This window comes from Gossypium raimondii, unplaced genomic scaffold, assembly GCF_025698545.1.
Source record: "Gossypium raimondii isolate GPD5lz unplaced genomic scaffold, ASM2569854v1 Contig00142, whole genome shotgun sequence".
In the NCBI taxonomy this organism is placed as follows: Eukaryota; Viridiplantae; Streptophyta; class Magnoliopsida; order Malvales; family Malvaceae; genus Gossypium; species Gossypium raimondii.
Genome location: NW_026291301.1, coordinates 145 through 5,832, shown reverse-complemented (window position 1 = coordinate 5,832; position 5,688 = coordinate 145). Strand labels below are relative to the sequence as shown.

The window sequence follows — 5,688 nt, the reverse complement described above, 5'->3', positions numbered from 1 at the left end:
AATTTAAATGCAAATTACCAAATATCGTTCAAATTGTTTATTTCACAAAACGCAAATAACGATGAGTTACACCACGCCAGAAAATGCAACTAAAAACATTATATGAAATAAAATGGAGGGTGCAACACGGGACTTCCTGTGGTCACCCAACCTTAGTACTACTCGCCAAGCACGCTTGAATCATGGAGTTCGATGGGATCCTGCATTAGTGCTTGTATGATCGCACTGCCAACTCTGCGCAATCTATTCATATAGTCGCCTTTATCGAGCCATCCAATTTAAATGCAACACCAAATATCGCTTCAAATTGTTTATTTCACAAAACGCAAATAACGTAATGAGTTACACCACATCGAGAAAATGCAACTAAAAAATTTTATGAAATAAAATGGAGGGTGCAACACGAGGACTTCCTGGAGGTCACCCATCCTAGTACTACTCGCCAAGCACGCTTAATCATGAGTTCATGGATCCGGCATTAGTGCGGTATGATCGCACCCAACTCTTCGTAATCTATTCATATAAAGTCGCTTTATCGTAGCTGCCCAATTTAAATGCAAATTACCAAATATCATTTCAAATTGTTTATTTCACAAAACACAAATAACGAATGAGTTACACCACCGAGAAAATGCAACTAAAAAAATTTTATGAAATAAAATGGGAGGGTGCAACAGGATTCTCCGAGGTCACCCATCCTAGTACTACTTCGCCAAGCACGCTTAATCATGAGTTCGATGGGATCCGCATTAGTGGTATGATCGCATCCGCCAACTTCACAATCTATTCATATAAAGGATGCCTTTATCGCTTCTGCTAATTTAAATGCAAATTGACCAAATATCGCTTCAAATTGTTTATTTCACAAAACGCAAATAACGAATGAGTTACACCACGGAGAAAATGCAACTAAAAAACATTATATGAAATAAAATGGAGGGCAACACGGACTTCCTGGAGGTCACCCAACCTAGTACTACTCACCAAGCAGCTTAATCCTGAGTTCGATGGATCCGGCATTAGTGTCGTATGATCGCACCCAACTCTCGACAATCTATTCATATAGTCGCCTTTATCGCAGCTACCAATTTAAATGCAAATTCACCAAATATCGCTTTCAAATTGTTTATTTCACACAACGCAAATAACGAATGAGTTACACCCACGAGAAAATGCAACTAAAAAACATTATATGAAATAAAATGAGGGTGCAACACGAGGATTCCCTGGAGGTCACCCATCCTAGTACTACTCCGCCAAGCACGCTTAATCATGAGTTCATGGGATCCGGCATTAGTGCCGGTATGATCGCACCCACAACTTGCGAATCTATTCATATAAAGGTCGCCCTATCGCAGCTTGCCCGAATTTAAATGCAATTCACCAAATATCGCTTCAAATTGTTTATTTCACAAAACGCAAATAACGATTGAGTTACACCACGCCGAGAAAATGCAACTAAAAAAATTATATGAAATAAAATGGAGGGTGCAACACGGGACTTCCAGAGGTCACCCATCCTAGTACTACTCGCCAAGCACGCTATCCGAGTTCGATGGGATCCGCATTATGCGGTATGATCGCACTCCGCCAACTCTGCTAATCCATTCATATAAAGGTCGCCTTATCGAGTTGCCCAAATTTAAATGCAAATTCACCAAATATCTTCAAATTGTTTATTTCACAAAACGAATAACGAATGAGTTACACCACGCCAAAAATGCAACTAAAAACCATTATATGAAATAAAATGGAGGTGCCACACGGACTTCCCAGAGGTCACCCATCCTAGTACTACTCCGCCAAGCACGCTTAACCCGAGTTCGATGGATCCAGCATTAGTGCCGGTATGATGCACCCACAACTCTTGCACAATCTATTCATATAAAGTCGCCTTTATCAAGCTTACCAATTTAAATGCAAACGACAAATATCGCTTCAAATTATTTATTTCACACAACGAAAATAACGAATGAGTTACACCACGCGAGAAAATGCAACTAAAAAACATTATATGAAATAAAATGGAGGTGCAACACGGGACTTCCTGAGGTCACCCAACCTAGTACTACTCTCGCCAAGCACGCTTAATCAGGAGTTCGATGATCCGGCATTAGTGCCGGTATGATCGCACCCGCCAACTCTTGGAATCTATTCATATAAGTCGCCTTTATCGCAGCTTGCCGAATTTAAATGCAAATTGACCAAATATCGCTTCAAATTGTTTATTTCACACAAAAAAATAACGAATGAGTTACACCACGCCGAGAAAATGCAACTAAAAAATATTATATGAAATAAAATGGGGTGCAACACGAGGATTTCCTGGAGGTCACCCATCCTAGTACTACTCGCCAAGCACGCTTAATCTGGAGTTCACGGGATCCGCATTAGTGCCGGTTGATCGCACTCCACAACTCTGCGTAATCTATTCATATAAAGGGCCTTTATCGTAGCTTGCCCGAATTTAAATGCAAATTCACCAAATATCGCTTCAAATTGTTTATTTCACAAAACGCAAATAACGATTGAGTTACACCACGCCGAGAAAATGCAACTAAAAAAATTATATGAAATAAAATGGAGGTGCAACACGAGGACTTCCTGAGGTCACCCATCCTAGTACTACTCGCCAAGCACGCTTAATCATGAGTTCGATGGGATCCGGCATTAGTGTCGGTATGATCGCACCCAACTCACGAATCTATTCATATAAAGTCGCCTTTATCGCAGCTTATGCAATTTAAATGCAAATTGACCAAATATCGCTTCAAATTGTTTATTTCACAAAACGCAAATAACGATTGAGTTACACCACGCCGAGAAAATGCAACTAAAAAACATTATATGAAATAAAATGGAGGGTGCAACACGAGACTTCCTGTGAGGTCACCCATCCTAGTACTACTCTCGCCAAGCACGCTTAATCATGGAGTTCGATGGGATCCGCATTAGTGTCGTATGATCGCACTCGCCAACTTGCAAATCATTCATATAAAGGTCGCCTTTATCGCAGTTAGCGCCAATTTAAATAAATTCACCAAATATCGCTTCAAATTGTTTATTTCACAAAACGCAAATAACGATTGAGTTACACCACGCCGAGAAAATGCAACTAAAAAACATTATATGAAATAAAATGGAGGTGCAACACGAGACTTCCTGCGAGGTCACCCATACCTAGTACTATCTCGCCAAGCACGCTTAATCATGAGTTCAGGGATCCTGCATTAGTCGGTATGATCGCACGCCAACTTCAGCGTAATCTATTCATATAAGTCGCCTTTATCAGCTTCGCCAATTTAAATGCAAATTCACCAAATATCGCTTCAAATTGTTTATTTCACAAAACGCAAATAACGATGAGTTACACCACGAGAAAATGCAACTAAAAAATTTATGAAATAAAATGGAGGGTGCAACACGAGGACTTCCTGCGAGGTCACCCATCCTAGTACTACTCGCCAAGCACGCTTATCATGGAGTTCGATGGGATCCGGCATTAGTGCCGGTATGATCGCACTCCGCCAACTTCAGAATCTATTCATATAAAGGATGCCCTTATCGCTTCTGCACCAATTTAAATGCAAATTGACCAAATATCGCTTCAAATTGTATATTTCACAAAACGCAAATAACGAATGAGTTACACCACGAGAAAATGCAACAAAAAATGTTATTGAAATAAAATGGGAGGGTGCAACACGAGGACTTCCTGCGAGGTCACCCATCCTAGTACTACTCGCCAAGCACGCTTAATCGGAGTTCGATGGGATCCGCATTAGTGCTAGTATGATCGCACTCCAACTCTGCACAATCTATTCATATAAGTCCCTTATCGTAGCTTCGCTAATTTAAATGCAAATTCGAGCAAATATCGCTTCAAATTATTTATTTCACACAACGAAATAACGAATGAGTTACACCACGCCGAGAAAATGCAACTAAAAAACATTATATGAAATAAAATGGGAGGGTGCAACACGAGGACTTCCTGTGAGGTCACCCAACCTAGTACTACTCGCCAAGCACGCTTAATCATGAGTTCGATGGGATCCGGCATTAGTGCGGTATGATCGCACTGCCAACTCTTGCGCAATCTATTCATATAAAGTCGCCTTATCGCATTGCGCCAATTTAAATGCAAATTCGACCAAATATCGCTTCAAATTGTTTATTTCACAAAACGCAAATAACGAATGAGTTACACCACGCCGAGAAAATGCAACTAAAAAAATGTTATGAAATAAAATGGGAGGGTGCAACACGAGGACTTCCTCAGAGGTCACCCATCCTAGTACTACTCGCGCCAAGCACGCTTAATCATGGAGTTCGATGGGATCCGGCATTAGTGCTGGTATGATCGCACCCACAACTCTTGCACAATCTATTCATATATAAGGCGCCCTTTATCGCAGCTTGGCCAATTTAAATGCAAATTCGAGCAAATATCGCTTCAAATTGTTTATTTCACAAAACGCAAATAACGAATGAGTTACACCACGCCGAAAATGCAACTAAAAAACATTATATGAAATAAAATGGGAGGGTGCAACACGAGGACTTCCTGCGAGGTCACCCAACCTAGTACTACTCGCCAAGCACGCTTAATCATGGAGTTCGATGGGATCCGGCATTAGTGTCGGTATGATCGCATCCGCCAACTCTGCGCAATCTATTCATATACAAGTCGCCTTATCGACTTGCGCCAATTTAAATGCAAATTCACCAAATATCGCTTCAAATTGTTTATTTCACAAAACGCAAATAACGTATTGAGTTACACCACACGAGAAAATGCAACTAAAAAAATTTTATGAAATAAAATGGAGGGTGCAACACGAGGACTTTCCTCAGAGGTCACCCATCCTAGTACTACTCTCGCCAAGCACGCTTAATCATGGAGTTTCGATGGGATCCGTGCATTAGTGCCGGTATGATCGCACCCGCCAACTTCATGCAATCTATTCATATAAAGGATGCCCTTATCGCTTCTTAGCCAATTTAAATGCAAATTCGACCAAATATCGCTTCAAATTGTTTATTTCACAAAACGCAAATAACGAATGAGTTACACCACGCCGAGAAAATGCAACAAAAAAATGTTATCTCAAATAAAATGGGAGGGTGCAACACGAGGACTTCCTGCGAGGTCACCCATCCTAGTACTACTTCGCCAAGCACGCTTAATCATGGAGTTCGAGGGATCCGGCATTAGTGCTAGTATGATCGCACCTGCCAACTCTGCACAATCTATTCATATATAGGCGCCCTTATCGATTAGCGCCAATTTAAATGCAAATTGACAAATATCGTTTCAAATTATTTATTTCACAAACGAATAACGAATGAGTTACACCACGCCGAGAAAATGCAACTAAAAAAACATTATATGAAATAAAATGGAGGTGCAACACGAGGATTCCCTGGAGGTCACCCAACCTAGTACTACTCGCCCAAGCACCTTAATCATGAGTTCATGGATCCGCGATTAGTGTCGGTATGATCGCACGCCAACTTCGCAATCTATTCATATAAAGCCGCCTTATCGCAGTTGCGCCAATTTAAATGCAAATTCACCAAATATCGTTTCAAATTGTTTATTTCACAAAACGCAAATAAGGATTGAGTTACACCACCCGAGAAAATGCAACTAAAAAAATTTTATGAAATAAAAGAGGGTGCAAC

General features: G+C 40.6%; 5 pseudogenes; all 5 read right to left on the bottom strand.

Moving 5' to 3' along the window:
* Positions 1-1,205: 1,205 nt before the first annotated feature.
* LOC128036983 (5S ribosomal RNA) lies at positions 1,206-1,316 on the bottom strand (annotated as a pseudogene).
* Positions 1,317-3,413: 2,097 nt separating this feature from the next.
* On the bottom strand, positions 3,414-3,525 carry LOC128036984 (5S ribosomal RNA; annotated as a pseudogene).
* Positions 3,526-3,694: 169 nt separating this feature from the next.
* Positions 3,695-3,804, bottom strand: LOC128036982 (5S ribosomal RNA; annotated as a pseudogene).
* A 452-nt stretch (positions 3,805-4,256) lies between these two features.
* LOC128036980 (5S ribosomal RNA) lies at positions 4,257-4,371 on the bottom strand (annotated as a pseudogene).
* A 459-nt stretch (positions 4,372-4,830) lies between these two features.
* Positions 4,831-4,948, bottom strand: LOC128036981 (5S ribosomal RNA; annotated as a pseudogene).
* Between the last annotated feature and the right edge of the window lie 740 nt (positions 4,949-5,688).